This window comes from Amblyomma americanum, chromosome 11 (assembly GCF_052857255.1).
Source record: "Amblyomma americanum isolate KBUSLIRL-KWMA chromosome 11, ASM5285725v1, whole genome shotgun sequence".
Classification (NCBI taxonomy): Eukaryota; Metazoa; Arthropoda; class Arachnida; order Ixodida; family Ixodidae; genus Amblyomma; species Amblyomma americanum.
The window spans coordinates 112856402-112874237 of record NC_135507.1 but is presented as its reverse complement, the minus strand read 5'-3'; the positions used below and the strand labels follow the sequence as shown (position 1 = coordinate 112874237).

At 44.6% G+C, this 17836-nt stretch overlaps 1 protein-coding gene across 1 annotated transcript in view; it reads left to right on the top strand.

The window, feature by feature from the left end:
* The first annotated feature begins 3374 nt into the window (after positions 1 to 3374).
* LOC144111045 (receptor-type tyrosine-protein phosphatase mu-like) overlaps positions 3375 to 17836 on the top strand; it is a 392283-nt gene continuing 377821 nt past the window's right edge. The window contains exon 1 of the mRNA XM_077644146.1: positions 3375 to 3704. The gene's annotated coding sequence lies outside the window, so the exon portion shown is untranslated. The remainder of the gene's footprint in view (positions 3705 to 17836) is intronic.

Genomic DNA, 17836 nt, shown 5'->3' with positions numbered 1-17836 from the left:
ATATTTGCAACGGTAACAGGGGCACACTGCGGCACAAGGATGTCAACTACAAGAATCTCACAATCAGGTTGCATTGATTTATGAGACACTTTAGCACGATGGTACAGTTTTGATGAAATCAATGTTACCAAGCCTCCACCCCTGCCGTTTTGGCGATCAGCTCTAAAAACAGAGTAGCTTTGAATTGCAAAAGCACGATTTGGAGAGAGCCACGATTCTTGTAGTAAATAATGTCTGGAGAAAATTGAATAAGCTGCTGTAAATCGTGGAAAGAAGATGCGATAGATCGACAATTCCACTGGAGAACGGAAATGACCGCCATGATTACTGCTTTAAAAATGAGGCAGCTACTGCCTCTTACAACACGTCTGATTTCTTTGCAGTTCCTGTCGAACTTTTCTTGGTCTTGACATGCAGGCGGTCAGATTTAGAAGAAGAGGAAGCACGCCGCTTCTGAGATTGAGTTGTCATTTCAACATCTTACCCACAAGCGTTAGAGAGGGAGACTGGGTCAGATACATTTACACTCACAGGCGTGGAGGCAGAAGGGGTGATTGGTTGAATATTGTCAGCAGATACATTGAATGGAGAACCGGTAGACGAGGTTAGGTTACCTACCACCGATGAAACAGCCTGCGCTGAAATTACCTGAGATAATGTATCACTGAACGTATTGGTAATACAGTCAAGTACTCCTTCTCTACCGAAGCGACGACCGACTTTGTTAAGATTGTCTCCACATCGGCAGCGGTCGTGCGGACAACATTTGCGTACGAGCTCTGTCGTCTGTCAAGAAGGGCATAAGCATCTGCGCGTGAACACCGTTCGCGTTGAATAATGTCCCAGACAGACTGTTCATCGGCACGCTTCGGGCAGGTGGTATCGTCAGCTGTGTGATCAAAGTCCGAAGCATGATCACCACCGCAAACGCGGCAGCGCGTTGCCGACTTGCAAGATTTTCCACTGTGACCAAAACGCCAGCAGTTCTTACATTGTAATGGTCGGGGCTGCAGTGGGTCAACACGGTATACAATGGGCCAGACTGATTTCACATGGTTAAGAGGACCCCGCAAAAGTCGCTATAACTGACTCAGTTGGAATAGGAGAGCCTCCAGCCTCTCTGTTGCAGCGGAAAACTGAGAGGATGTCAACACCGGCATCATGGAAATCTGCAAGAATTTCTTCTGGTGTAGCGGAGGGATCCACACCGTGTATTATTCCTTTTAAGCAGGCAAATTGCTCAGGAATAAACGCTTTCACCGGGAGTGAGGCGAAAGAAGTGCACTGCAGCAAGTCGGCAACACAATCCAAATCAGGCGATCTGCACAGAATTCCTCTTTTGCCAAAAGGTCGAATCTCAGCAATTTCAAGATAGCGGCTGGTCGCAGCCTTCAACTGCTCCTGGATCAGACGTGAGCGTTTTATTTTAATGAATATATCTCCTACAGGCGCCAGCGCCCCAGGGATGTCCTTCACACCGTTTTGTGAAAAAGACTTCAACGGCATATTTTCACCCGGCAAACTGGCGAACCGGGTTACCGTACCTGTGCCCGGGGATGACATAGCCATTGTGCGCAGCCTAATAAGACATGACGCACTCAAAAGGGGAAAAACCGGGCCAAATCCCCCACTCGCAGGAACGGCCTCACCAGCAGTTGACGACAGGCCAGAAGACGCAGTCAACAGCACCAAGAAACACTTCAGCACCGAGGCTTGCTTAAAGAACGCAGCGGCGGTCACACGATGCAGCCACTCCCAGTGTCCAGTTGCTTGAACGCTGGCCGCGATAGCACAACTTCGTTTTATCTACCCCATGCCGAGGCACTGCCCGCTTATCATCGTCTTCCATGTTGCACAAATTCGCGCTTTACGCACTCGTTCGAATTCTCTGCAGTTTTAACGCGAAAGCGTTAACGGCCCGTGTCGCAGAAAAGCCGGTGTCGTCGGTGTCGGAGGCGTTGGCCGTGAGCGAAAAATCCTCCTCCTCGCACTCCTCCTGCTCCTCCTTCTCGCAAATACCCCACTGCCCCAACAGACAGCGCGCGACAGCAACGACTCCCGCTCGTCTCGTTCGGGTGAATTGGGGCCGTGCGGGGAAGCAGGAATCGCGCGATGAGCGGCGAACAACGCAGCACACATCCAAGGCGCGTTCACCACGAAGCTTGCGGCTTGCTGCCCGTTCGTTTGGCGCGGAAGCTACGCTGGCGTTCGTGGCATCGGGTTTGTCGAGAACGATGTGCCGACGAACTACGACTGCAACTTGAGTACCGCGCGTTTCGGCAAGGCGCCTGGCAGCGCTTCTACGTGGTTTGCCGCTCCGCGCATCCGTCTTACGGTACGTAGCAGAGCCATTTGTCTAACGGGCAAGGCGTCGCGCCAGACGGGCGATGGCGTTCCGTGGACTCCCTGGCAGTGCTGCAACACGCTGTCGCGTTCCACTCTTAAAGCCGAAGCTTAAGCGTCTTCCAATTTTTTATTTGCTCAGGCCACCGCCTTCGGTTCGCGCTTTGTGGTGCCTTTGTGGCGCTCTTCATGGCTCCCCGCAGTTAGTTTGCTCGTCCGTGTGCTGTGTGTTTTTTCTCAGTGTGAGCTACAGTTATGGTGCAAGAATGCGAGCAACTAGCTAAAAAGCTCGTTTTACTGTTTCGGGGAGAAGTGCGAATACGGACCGCGAGACGTGCGCTGTTCCCAGATGAATGTCCAGAACTGTCACATTGTATTTGCAATTGTTATTACGACTTTGCGCTCATGGTACGTAAGTACTACGGAATAGTAATGGAATAATTCAGTATGTACATCTCTGCCGGATGTATGCGCTTCAAAAGAAGTAAACTTTACAAGAGGACAACGAAAAAAAAAAGACTGCAGAGGAGGCGCTTCTCTAAAGTTCGTCGACGAAGATGCATATCCATCTCCACGCTTTTCGAACCGTCGTAGTTCAAGGTCCGTCTGTGACGCATTACGGACGTCCGGCGGAACTGATTGCCAGGGGCGCCGACCCGCCCGGTGAGGACGAAGCGGCGCGGCTCGTTCCCTCCAGTCACGACCGTGCCTAATGAGGGGGAAAGTTAAAGGCCCAGAAAGTACTGCTGCACTGCATTACGTGCAGGGGAATTCGTACACGCTGGGCCACGCTGGCGGTGCGAAAACCTCAGCGAAAGAAAAACGAAAACTGAGAAGCGAGACGACGGGCGCTAGGAGCGCCACACCTTGGTCGCCCAATTTCGTTGTGCGGTTCCGCGCCTCCAGCAACGCCACCTCCGTGCCCGACTCGGCCGAAATCGCGGCGGCAGTGAGGGAGAGAAGGGGCACCCATGAAATGTTCGATCCGCGCACCGCCCTCGCCCGCTGCTCCATGCGCGGCGGCGTTCGCCGCAGTGGCCCGTCATCCGCGCTCCGGGCTGCCGTCGCGGGGAGAAGCCACCGCTCCACACACCTCGGATGCCTTGAGAAACGAGACCGTCCCTCGATCTGCGGAGACCAGACGACGCAGTGGCCTGCTGCTTGACACCTGCAGGCCTTCCTTCCGTCCTTCACTCCAGCGGCGCTTTCGAAAGACCACGCTGTTTGTGTGCTGGTGGCAGTGACTGTTGGCGGGCGAAGCTGGCTTTCCAGGTGATCTTACCGGTGAGCTTCCTCAACTCGCACCCTCGCCGACTCGGAAGGCCAGTCTTCGACCTCTATGGTTTCCACAGGCCACCCAGGTGAGTTGAGACAACTTCTGGACGTTCGCCCATTTTTTATTTTTGTTTGTTTTCCTGAAACTTTGAAGTGTTATGAAACTGTGCTGGGGCTGTGCGTTCATTTGATATTGTATAAGTTAGAGACACCTTGATTTCACAACTTCCTGCTTACTGCTGTTACTTATAACATAGCTAGTTATTTATCTCTAGTAGTTTCGGACGATATTGTCTTCAATACGACGTCTAAAGAGTCCTATAGCCATTTGTAGTTTCAGATCACATATGAATGATTGTGTCCATAAGGCTGTCCCCAACAATGGTTGCAGCTTCTGTTTTTCTCTGGCAGCGTTTCGATGACGTAAACGTGAGATCACTAATTTTGAAATTCCGTGCAATAAACTAATCCTTACAGCGTATATTCCCTCGGTGCATCTTCACGCGGTGTTCGTACCACACATTAAACAAAAGCAACTTGTGCACCTTAACACCGCGCAGATTTCTAGATAAGACCATTTTTATGTCATTGGCGCGTAGACAAGGCATTGCCTTTCTAATAGGTTCGTAGTTTTAATTTTATTCGCATATACTGCAGCAGCGCCGCCAGCACAAGATGGGAGGGGGGTACGCAGTGACCGCGGCAGAGACGCTGCGCTTCTTCTGGAGCCTTTATTTAACTCGCGATGAGGCGATGAGCTCAATGTTTCCACTGCAAAACTCAGTCTTATATGACCGATTTTCTGAGATCGCACACAGTCTAAAACCGTCGGTACGGAGATATCTGAAAAGCAGCAAGCATTTACCTCGAAGAGCCTATACACAGGTCCTCCTTGGACATCGTCGCATTCATCACTCAGTGGGACTTTAGTGTCTCGCACAACATTTTTACCATACCTGTAAATATTTCTTACGATATCTGTTTGCCTTATAAGGGAAGGGGGAAGGTTCTATTATGGAGCCTATCGAAAACGGCTGGACACCTTGAAAGGAACCCTCCAAGTTCTCAGGCTTCACAGTATTATCTGTTTTAATTATTTATTTACTCTCAGCGCTCTTAGGTATTCCAGTCGGGCGTGGAGTATGTGATGCAATCTGAATCACAACACAGAAGAAAAATATACGTAGTTACAGGCACTGACTCAGTAAAAAGTCATTAAAGGCGTTGCAAAACACAGCATTAACATTTATTTAAACAGTCTGATGGGTAAGATAATTCCAGCTGGCAAAAGTTCTGGGTATGAACGAATCATGAAAGCATTTGGTATGACAAGGCGGGATTCCAACATTTGGTGTGACAAGTTTGGATCCCTACAATGAGTGTGGAATATACGCCACCATTATTAGTAACTTTTCTGTAAGACAGCAATTGTCATGAATTTTATAGATAATATATAACGAAGCTGTTTACCCGCGATAAAAACGAAACGAGAGACATTATCTTGTTTTCGTGGCAGTTAGACTATGGGACCGGTAATGGCTAGAAAGTATGAACGACAGCCTCGGTTGCAGCACATACCAATTCCGAACAGAACAGCATTTCTTAACGCAATACTGTTTAATGAACTCAGGGGAGAAGGAAAGTTTCTGCGAAATTACCCAAGCATACAATTAGTGATATTCATTACATAGCCAACGTCTGTTTTCCAAGAGAGAACAAAACAGGCCTGAACACCTCGCTTTCCAGTCTAAAAAACAGTTCAAAATAGTTGGTGTTGTTGAGGTAAGAAGAGGCTGTAGTTGACAAACGAGACACGCGCAAATGCCTGCCCTTATTACTGTTTCGCTTGATGTTCTGCATATTATCACATTCTAAAGGCATTTAATATTTACTTAGTTATTACAATACCTCCAAGGCCCCATGGGTGTGTTGAGTGGCATAAGAAAGTAAAGTCGTAACGCAGCCAAAGGAAGCTAAAAAGTAATACAGCAAAGAAAAAGCGCTCCCTTAAACAAAGTACAAGATTTGATGAAGTAACAAAGCAGACTTTTTAAACAATTTTCAGCGGTAGGTCTAAATAAATAAGTGCCAGAAATATCGGTACACAAGGTGGACAGATGGTTCGAATCACTGGCCGTCTTCGGCATAATTCAGTTGCAGTATGCATTGGTCCAGCAGTATGGGACGCGAACCTCATGGCGATGATCTGTGCGTGTTCATATGAATGATGGCTCAGAAACCAGATCCCTTTTAACTGGTGATTATGGAAGCAAGCCTTGTGAAAAGTTAGCAGTCGTTAGAGTTCCCTACGAAGGGAGAGGCTACAAGGTTCATTGCAGTCATGCCAGCAGCGCAGGCAAAGTTAGACAATGTAAATTGGGCGCTACGATTTTTCACCGAATTCAATTTATTAGTAAGAGCTTCAAGTCCCTGGTCCCACACAGAGCATAGGTATTCTAATTTCGACTGCACTAGGGTTTTCTAGAGTAGCATCTTTAAGGTTGCTACTGTAGAACTGCGGTGACAGTTTATGGGAGTGCTTCTACTAAGCCGGAGTGCACATGCACCGAACGAAAGCACACCTCCCCCGTGAGTCCGTGATGTGACTGTCTCCGCAAGCACGCCGTTGGTTATCTCCACTGCCGCTACACCGCTGCCATAGAGGAAATATTTCTCTTGCCCTGACTGTGAGGCACACTCACAAAATTTTAAGAGCGAGAACAGGTTACGGGCGTGTTTCTCAGCTTGAGTGCGCAAAGCACGGAGCCCGCTGCGCACGTCGCGGGTGCGCGTCGCCTGCCGCCTTCTCTTGCAATGGAGGTTGCCCACAAGCGACAGAGCGAGCGTCGCCGTGCCGCCTTGCCGCTTCGCTCGCTCTTTCGCGCACATGGAGTCCAGGCTTCAGTCTCACGATCACGTAGATGCCTTATTCAAGGCACATTGAAGTATGGACAGGTCTGAAACGGAATTGATTGCTGGGTAAATACAGCAATCATCTGCGAAAATCTTGATCGTGGAGTTAATAGTTTAGCAGATCATTATATATTATGAACAACGGCGGACCCAGCACAGAACCTAGAGGCACGCCCGAGGCAACAGAACACGTGAAGAATAAGCGTTATGTGCAGCGACCTGCTGAGGTCTGTTACGCAAAAAAAAAAAAAACTCCCGCTCCATGAAAAAATGTTCTGGTCAATGTCCAGTTTGCTGAGCTTTAGGCAAAGTAGTTGGTGATTAACAAGATCAAATGCTTTTGTGTAAATCTAAGAATATCATGTCAATAAATAGTTACTTGTCTAATGCGTAAAATAGGTCATGGGTGAAAGAAATGAGTTGCATCTCACACGAGACGGATTTACGAAAGGCATGCTGATGAGGAAAAAACTAATGATTTGCAAGGAATTTACCCAGACGTTTTAGAATATATAACATATTTAAACATTTTGCATGCAGCATTCGTTATCGATATGGCTCTGTAATTAAGGACACAAGTCACCAGACTCGAGCATCACCAGTTGCCGGGCAGCTGTCCTGAACACAGATTCCCGACTGAAAAAGAGAACATTATAATCATTGTGTACTTCGCGGAAAATAAGTCATCGGCAAAGGTAAATTGAAGATGATGTGCTGTCTGGTAATTCGTTTAATAAACGAGAAAAAAGAGGAGCCCAAGAACGAGCCCCTCAGGCTGGCTGTGAAGATGTGAAGGATCGGCATTGGATTTATTCGCTGTTACTACTGTTTCGAAAAGAAACAAGTCCAACTATGAAAGTGCTGTGTAATCATCGCCGCTAGAACGATAGCGGCGCTATCGCGCCGCCGCTCCGAGTGTAATGGATTACTACGAGCTGTAATGGAATAAACCACGTTCGCTTATCCACCCACTCGGCCTTGCCTGCTTTTCGCCCACAAAACATAACAGAAAGTAAACTAGAGCCTAAGGTAAGGTTACTCGGTTTAAAAAAAAGGCAGCTCATGAGAGACCTTTTAGAACGTCTTGGAAAATCCAACAGTGTGCATTCTGCTGACTTCCGCTGTCGAGGATGAAATAGAGGTCAGGTGGAAAACATATTAGTTGCGTTCCTCATGAAAAGTACTTACGAAAGTCGTGCTAGACATTGCTGAAAAGGAATCTAAAAGAGTGGCAAGGGGAAAGTAGCTAATATGTTCCATGGTTTTATGTGTAATGTTGGTGAGCGATAGAGGTCGAAAGTTATCCGGCCATTGTTTATTGCCAGACTTGTGCAGCGCCATCACACTCCCTGCTTTCCATTCATTGGGAATACAGTCTGTTCGAACAGAAGAGACTAATGTAACAGTTTAATAAGGATCATGGAATAGTACATCTTTGTATTAAGAAAGAGAATTGATTCCATGGAAAGAGCAACGAAAACAACGGACTCATGATAGTTAAAGCAACAAAAAATTGCCGAGGGCAATATACTTGTGTGTTTTGAATGCGAAAACATTGATTTTAATTTATTTTTATTTGTAATTATGCAAACTAATTTTCTTTCCTTTCTACTGCATCTACTCGTGAGCATAGAGTCGCGAGGCAGTCCATATATTAAGTTCAGCTCTCTTCGCCACGAAGCAACGTAGTTTTGTGTCCTGTGTGCTGCGCGCGCTTATAGCAATCCAAATGTCCTGAGTTCCAGAATTTCTCGCATTTGAGAGAAACATTTTCTTTTTCTTTGCCAGGCCACTGGATTTGAAACGCCAGTTTTTTTTTAGACATCAGGTTTCGTTGCCGATGCGCCAGTAAATGCTTTCGCATTAAAACATCCTTAAGAAAAGCAGCACATTCATCAGGTGAATGCAGAAAACCATCAGAACATGCAAGTAGCCTTGTGGAAGCATCCTTTTTGTTGATGCAATCACAAGCCGTTCAGGATAAGTAATAAACTTAGCGGGCAAGGTTTTGTTGAAGAATGAGTCTTTAATGCATTTTAGTCTGGTTTTTACTTTTCAGCCACAAAAAATGAGGCGTCCCATCGTTGTTGCGAATTCGATAAAGTTGCCGCACGGAACAAACTCTTTTTCTTCTTAGATAGTGCTTTTAAAATATCATTAAACTATGGTGATTGCCTATTGCACTGTATAGACTATTTAATGGCGAAAGTTCATAAGTGAGGCACTCAACGGTATACTTAAGCTATATATAATAAGTAAAAGTAATATAGAATCGTTGAAGGAAAGCTACTTGCACATTAATGCACTATAGTAAGCCAATTTACGATCCTTCATGTGTTTACCCCAACTATGTTGCTCCAAAATATGAATTTAGGCAACGAAATGAAGCAAGGAACGATCGCTAAGACTTGGTTGGGGTGGACAAGATTCGGCACGTTGCTTTGCACAAGATATAATGCATTCGATATAGGTTGTGTAGTTCGTGTCTTTTTAGTGGCTGACTGCGACAGGTGTAAACCCATAGAGTTCAGCAAAAATTTGTTTCACTCAACGGAAAGGGGCGAGGGTAAAGCTTTGTATTAGTCCACACGATGTTAGAATAATTGAAGTCGCGGACTAAAAGACTGGACGCGCTCGAAAAACGTAGAGTGACCATGTTAAGACCATCATGTAATTCGTCAACGAAAGCTGCGCCCGAAGATTGGGGAACAGTAGCGTATTACCAAAACAAAACTTTTTAATGAAGAGAATGTTCAACCCAATCCAGCTCTAGGGTATTTGGAAAGTTAATTAGTGATGATACAGTCTACGGCGGCTACACTGGCAGAAAGCGTTGAATAAACTTTGGGGGCCCTCACAGTCAGGAAAGTAGCATTTCGCCTTTTTTTTTCCTTGCTTCATACACACTCTATATGCAAGTGAATGCGTTCAGAAAGTGCCTGCACAGTTGGCAAATCCGTTAGTTCCTGAACAGGCTAACACAACGGGAAGCCGCCGCGGTGGCTCTGTGGTTATGGCGCTCAGCTGCGGGCCCGAAGGACGCGGGTTAGATCCCGGCCGCGGCGGCCTAATTTCGATGGAGGCGAAATTATAGATGCCCGTGTAGTGTGCGATATCAGTACACGTTAAACATCCTTAGGTGGACGAAATTTCTGGAGCCCTCCAGTACGATGTCGAGTCACTTTGGGGCGTTAAATCCCCATGAACCAAACCAATCCAAGCGGTGTTCAATAAATTGTCTGCTGGAACATAATAAAAACTTTTTGAAGAAAATTTCACCATCATCATCATCAGCCTTACTACACCCACTGCAGGGCAAATGCCTCTCTCATGTCTCTCCAATTAACCCTATCTTTTGCCTGCTGCATCCACCCTTTGCCTGCAAACTTCTTAATCTCATCCGCCCACCTAACTTTCTGCCGGCCCCTGCTCCGCTTACTTTCTCTTGGAATCCACTCCGTTACCCTTAAGGACCAGCGGTTATCTTGCCTTCGCATTACACGCCCTGCCCAAGTACATTTCTTTCTCTTGATTTCTACTAGGATGTCATTAACCCGTGTTTGTTCCCTCACCCACTCTGCCCGCTTCCGATCTCTTAACGTTACAGCTATCATTTTTCTTTCCATGGCTCGCTGCGTTGTCCTTAACTTAAGCTGAACTCTTTTCGTTAGCCTCCACGTTTCTGCCCCGTAGGTGAGTACCGGTAAGATTATGCTGTTGTACACTTTCCTTTTGAGGGAAAATTTAACTTACTACAAAGCAGCGCAATTCCGAGTGACATCAACGCACTAGTTTTGTTATGCTTCCTGTGGTTAACATCATAACAGCATACTTCTTGCTGCTGTAGAAGCCTGCTAATGCTTGTTTGAGTGTGTTATGATCACAAAATTGCTGCCCATGCCGCAATTTCTTGAGGTTACGAAACGAAGTAGTCCCATGTCTGAAAAACAGGGTGAACGGTTATGCTTCATGAAGCCGTATTCCCAGATAGCAGCTTATGTTTCTGCGAGTTTTTTACTTTGCGAATTGTCGTGAAGCGCCAACACATGTGTCAAAAACTGCCTAGAGCGTTTCGCATTCTTTGCTCATGTAATACCTTTATTGCTGAAAAATATCTTCAGTCATCTCCTTGTGTGGTATAATTTTAGAAATAAAATCGCTCCTCTTCCTAAAAAGCTGTTCCCATTATATTTGCAGTTGATATTTAAACACTTAATTCCTTTGGATTTGGTGAACTTTTTGCTTCCATTTCATGAACTCTAGTTTGGATTCTGTATGGTGGACCTCTGCTTTTACGCATAAAATTTCGAGTATTGAAGCACCCTGGATTCTTCTAATCATGTTCAGATTCTGTTCGCTACATTGCTGGTAGCGTTCGTTCACTCAGCCGTGAACAATTGTGGCACCCGCAGGGAACTAACCTCTCATATCATTAGAGCATTATGAATGAAACCATACGCCCACAAAAATGTCTAATTCATGAGCTATAACACCAACGAAATTCCAAAATAACTACCTCCAGTTTACACAGACCACCTTGAATTGATTACCAACCACGTTTAAACTTTTGAACCGCAACTTTGCTCTCTTGTTGGAAGGTGTATTGCGATGATTGCTGAGAGGATGATTGATGATTGCTGCACATATATACATATGCACAGCAATCACATTTTCATGAATTTGTTTACCTATATTTTCTTCTTTATGCAGAATTTAATGACGGAAAAGAGTTCGAAATCTCCTGCGCTTCTTTTTGCCTACACTTTGCACTTTCCATACCGAAACTTCCAGCGCTTTGACCGGACTGAACTGCTACCGACTGTTCGTGTCCGCTACGCTTAGCTCCATCATTGGCGGAACATAATGGGCTGGACAACGTACTGAACGCCCGTCCTATACGTGTCAAATTACGCTATGAAAGCGTTGGTTTTACGATATTAATATTTGTACCTTTTAATTCCTGCGAATGAAATTTAGCTGTTCGTTTTCTGTGTACAGTATTTTGACTGGTTGTTTTTTTGTTCTCTGCCATCCCTGCGCATATGAGCCGTCGTCTCAGGTGACCTTTGCGCCATTCGTTGTAATCAGTGACGCTTTTTCGTATGCTGAAACAGTGTCTATATGAGTTGGTTATTGGTGTGTTTATAGTCACTTTCACAAAGTTCGTGGCTGATTGCCGTTTAAGCTCATTTTAAATATTGCTATTCAGTTAAGTCTAAACTTTTCAAATGATCTCCGTATGTACTATTTCTTTATTCTGTTCATAAATATTCATGCCGTCCGTCGCCACAATCATCCAGCTCACAAAAATTACAGTATTTATCGCTTAATGGCGCTCATTTGTTCCCGAAGCAAATTCCACGCGTTTGTTTTTATCATACGTAATCGAAATACAATCCCTGGGTATGTTTGCTATGTGGATGTTTACTGAATTATCCGCCGCGTGGTATGTAGCGAGCGCCACACTCATGCGGAGCACGGCAATAGAGCACTGCATGGGAAGCGTAGAAGAGGGGGAGGGGTTACGCACTAGCCACTGCACCGGATGCAGCTGACCACCGTGCAGGTGAGGCCGCTGGAGTCGTCTAGCATCTTTCCGTCTTATTTTTCTTCGGGCACAATTTCGTTTTCATATCATTCGTGAAGCGAAACCTGCTGCAGCTGCGAACAGATATCGATGGAAGGAACTTCACGTCAGTGGTCAAGATTTACCACTTGGGTGAACTTGCGTAGAAAGAATTCAAAACTGACGAAATGCCTTTGCCATGGGGCCACCCTGGCTCTACCTTGTGTCTGAACCGCGCACTGCAGGTTGTCGGTTCCCCGTTTCACCGCTAGGAGTTATCGACTAGAAAATCGCGGCTTCTGCAGGGCTCCAATATATGGCGCCAGGAGGCTTCCTGTTTATGGGATGGGTTGGGATGAGACGCTGTTTTGGCGCAGGCTGTCGAACGGGAATTTTTCGGATTCGGTTGTGGTTCCAGTTCAGCCTTTTCGGGTTCGGTGTCGGCCCTGGAGAGGCATTTGCTTTGCTGTTCGAAGCAACGAATTCATATGGGTCCGGGACCGAAATATTGCTTGAATGAGGGCGACTGTTCAGTCTTCTGTGATGTTCCCTTTTCAGTGTGACGTCTGTATGCAAGCATTCTGATTTATGCTATATGGTACGACTTCACCTATGAGTATACTGTCCACGGCAAATGGTGTAAGAATTTGATCCAAATGAAGTAAATCTTTTTGTTGGGTTAACATACTACTGCGTATTCAAAATTTTAACGGCATTTTCTTGTGTATTTTTCAGATTGATTGCCCTTTGCGCAATGGCTTTGTGTAAAAACGGCTTTCGATAACATCTGAGTCAAGATAAGACAGGTATCAGTCTATTAAATAATAATGTAGGACGGGAATTGCAGAGTGATCAAAATTATGTTTTATAGTTGAAAAAAATATTACCTGCGGAGAGGTACTTAGCATCCGCCTCTGCACATAATTCATGCAATCAGTGGCACACAAAAGAAGATGACAACACTTACCGTCACTTTCCTAATGAACTAGAATTGATTAATGAACATTTTAGTGCGTGCAGTAAGCGCGCATGAATATATTAGAAACTAAGAGGCAATCGTGTTCACAAACAATTTTATTTGGCATAATTCTCCTGGCATGCGTGTGTTCCGTGATGATAGCGTACAAATTTCAGCTCGAACCGCCTAATTGCCCATGCATGCCGGATTCGGTCGCAATAAACCTCTCTTGGAGTGCGAACGCCGTAGAGTGAGCGGCGAAACTGATAACCATCTCCCTTTGCTTTCCGGCTGTCGAAATGGAAGAAATGTGCCACCCAACAACTGCGTCACATTAAGGAGGAGTTTCCCGCAGATGGCCGCCACCTTAGATGCGCAACTACGTGGAATAAGTGGAAACTTTGAGGGCGAATATCTCGGAACCTGCGTGCTCCAGAAGAATTGTGCCAAATGGAGTAGCCTAGAAATGCGACCGCATCTGTGTTACCAATATATACATTACCTCTAGTCGCAGCGCCAAAAATTAATTAATATACTTTAGTTAACTGGGTGCCTGACGATGGCAATTATCATCTCATTTTGTGCCCCCTTGCCGAATAACTGATGTGCAGAGGTACTACTCAGTGTCTACTTCTAAGAAATCTGCACAGCTTAATTCTGTTCACTTTGTTTAGGATGGCAACAGCAAAACAGCGCTGTCGGCACCCAAGCAACGAAGAAACGATATTTTTGCTTAGCAACGAGAAAAAGTTAGTGATGTGGTGAATTGGCGAGCATCTATCCCTTGCGCGTAGATGAGCACGCGTATAGTTTAAAAAGAAAAATTGCGAGATAAGGGTAATGAATACCTTTGGAATAGACATCCAAGTTTAGACAATTTAAATTTGCGATAGCTCAAACAAAAAATTTCTGAAACCTAGGACTAATTAACGCAAATAGACTGTTTTGAGGGGCAATATAAAAACAAAAACAGCTTTGTTATGTATGTACACACTGATTCGTTAAATTCCTAGTTCAGCAATGTTGGTTAGCTTAGTTGGTAAATCGACTACCCTGGAAAAGCGGTAGTCCCTTGTTCGGATAAGGACCGATTTTTTTTTCGCTTTGTGAAAGTTTCTTTGAAGGGTGTATAGCGTATAGCCATATGACTGTGCTTAGGTGAATGCCAAGAGCAGCTACTCACGAATTTAGTACAATTTGGGGGATTGTCTTAAGCATCGGGCTACTCTCATGCGGCTACTCTCATGTTTTTGTAATCTCCTAGATTACAAAAACATAATACCTTGTAGCCTATCCCCTCGTCGAGAGTAGATGTATGTATGAGACACATTTTTCAGCAATAGTATAGCTTATTAACTCTTCTTAACAAAGTGGCTCGTTGAGCAAGTTTATTGTGCATTTATCCAAACCAGCGCTTGAAGACACGGACAGAAGAGGAGACACGCTGCGCTGAACAGACAATTTTACTGTAATCATAAAGCATTGCTAAATGTATTTCAACATACCCCTTAAGACCCTCTTTCGGGGGTATTACGTAGGGGGGGGGGGGGGGGTCACTGTATAAAACATGTACATGAAACATCATTAACAAGCAAAGGAACGATAAACAGGCTATGTTTAGCATGGAAGAATAATCTAGCACCAGAGAGTAAATAATGAAGCAGGCGATAGGAAACAATATAATACAAATTATAGGTTTAAAGAAACGATAAGGCGTAACGGAAATGAAAAATACTACAGTGTACGTATTAGGAACGAAAAGAACAGAACAAATCGCAAAAGTACAGCAACTGAAAAAAAAAAAAAAGACATTTCAAGGCTGAGGTGATTGGAAAAAATCACGGTGAAGCCATGGATGGTGATAGAGCTTATGGAAAAGTACTAGGCATGATAATGTATGGCGGTAAGAGATGTCTTCTAATTTGGCGCGATATTTTAAGCCAGTTATTCTGGTAGTATGTGAGTAGTCTGGAAGAATAAAACGCGCAGCACGGTTCTGCTAGGACACAATGTTAGCTGCGAGATAGGCTTGGTGAGGATCCCAGATGGCTGATGCATATTCAATCTTCGAAACAATGATTGTGATGAGCGCAAGCTTCTTTAGGTGCAGGGGACCCAGGTCGAGTGAACGGTTGGCGGATGCTAAAATTAGATTAATTAGATTAAGCCATGTTAAGTCTGATTGCAGATGAACTACGAGTTACTTGTAAGTAGTTTCAAGTTTGGCAGAATTGTTATTCAGGAATTAAGTTGCGGGAATGCGAGAACTGCGAGTGAACGACATATGCTCAGTTTTAGAAGTATCAAGTGCCATAAGCCAAGATGTGCACCATGCGGTTACTCCATCCAGGTCAGTCTGCAATCATTGTTGGTCAGTGATAGAAACAATATTACGGTATATTGCGCAATCATCGGCAAGGAGATTTAATCGAGAAGACACAGAGTTAGGTAAATCATTAATACATAATGAAAAGAGGAGCGCACCAAGAAAGGTCCCCCGTGGTACCCCTGAAGTGCCTTTAGAGTTAATGTAGTTGTAGTTCTTAATGGAGGTAAACTGAAATCTAGCGTTGAGGAAGTCCGCAGTCCAAGTAATAACAGCGAGGTGAATATTCAACTCAGTTGCTTTGAGCATAAGCCTGCGATGAGGAACACGATCAATTGCGTCCGAAAAATCGGGAAAAACGGCATCAATTTGACCGCCAACATCGATGGATGAATGCGAATCATGAACTAATCCTGCGAGTTGTGTGTCACAAGAGAAGCCCTTGCGAGAACCTTGCTGGTATTTGAAAAGAATTTTGTTGTTTTCCAGATACTTAAAAATTTGACTATGAATGACGTCTTCGAGAAGTTTGCACAAATTGTTGGTTAGCCAAATAGGGTGATAGTTAAGCGGAGAAGAACGATTACGTGATTTGAATATGGGGATCACTTTAGCAACACGTCAGTCATGAGGTATGAGATCAGATGGTAACGATTGAAAGAACAGTGCGGTTATTATTGAACTAATGAGTGTGATGTGCTTTTAAGTATCTTATTATTGAAGCCATGTTAGTCAGAACTGATAGAAATGTTAAGGTTATTTAGTAGGCATAATATACCAGTTGGACTGACTAATATTTCGGACATTGATATGTTCAGAAGATTAAGCCGGGCGTTGACGAAACGTCTTCGTCAGTGAATACGCAAGAAAAAGCGTCGTTAAATAGCCTGGCACACTGGGTTTCAGGAACTGGAATCCCACCATTGTCAGCTAGAAATATATTTATTTATTTATTTATTTGTTTCCATTTAATGCAGGCAGCAGTGCTGCCCACGCTGGAGCGGTTTACAAAAGGTATGTTTGGAAAGAAGCTCAAAGGTATTAAAGCTAGTACATTCAACAACCGAAGCAGGCAGGCGATTCCATTGTTCTGTTCAGTTGTGCTTGGGACAAAAGATTTCTGAAAAAGCTTAGTCCTGGCATTGTGTGGTTTTATCATTTTTGTTTGGTTCAGCCTTGATGATCTTTGGGGAACAGAAAGTAAATACGAATCACTGCCAATACTTTTTTGTCACGATATTAAGTGCAAAACTTTTAACCTGGCGATCTGTCTGCGCAGCTGGAACGGTTACAACTTATGCTGCCTCACCATATTAGTAACGGATGAACGTTTCCGGTCATCGGATGAGATGAACCTGGCTGCATGCTGTTGGATGCGCTCCATCTGCTCGATGTTTTTCACATGGTACGGATCCCACACAAAAGAGGCGTACTTTAGGACCGGCCGAATAATAGCGCGATATGTTACAAGTTTTACGCTGGATGGGGACACTTTTAATTTCCTGCCCAGGCAGCATTACTTCTTGAATGATTTCGAGCATATATCATTAAAATGCATATCCTATTTAAGATTGATATTAATTGCCAGGGCTAGGTATTTATTGGATATGACTGTATTTATGCATTGCTATCCAATTTTGTAAGCGTATTATAATGGATGCTTCTTTGCTGTAATAGTCAGTGACGCGGATTAAGAAAAAATGATTTTCATCGCGCTTTGTTCGCACCAGTCCGCGAGTTTACATGATGCACAAAGAAAAACGGCGAGAAATACGGGGACAAAATAGAAACAAACAGGACAGGACCAGCGCCAACTTACAACTGAATTTTATTTCGTGTAAACCTGTCTTTTTGTCAGCCAACAAGCCATAACAACCGTGCAATCACGCATTCGCAGTCACGAAGCCAACACACGCCGTAGAACAGATCACTGAAAGAGATCTAGTACATGACGCACGATCAGTAACCGCGTGACACATTTTATCATGGTCATCCGGAAGAAAAACTCAAACGACGTGAAGAAAAATTTAACAAACAACTACACACAAGTATGAAAATCAAGCGATCATGACCACGCAAACCCTTAACAAGCGCGAAACTATACAACCGCATGAGGAGTGATGCCTGATGACCAACAAGAAACGTGGAAAAAAGTGCGTAATGAAGATATAAGAGAAAAGCCGCGTCAAAGGTAAAAAAAAAGGAGATAGGCGTGATGAGTGCAAAAACCTTTAACAACCAGAACGGATCACTCAGCAACCATGTGAATGATATCCGATGACAAAGAAGAAACAGAAAAAGTGAAAAAAGTGGGAAAGTGAAAAACGAGGATATGACCAAAGTGTGCGTCAAAGGCATAGAATGCGAACAGGAATCCGCGCATGCAACGGCGCACCGTTAGAAAGAATCGAAGGGAGTGCACGACAAAACGAAAAACCTACAAAAATCCTTCTAA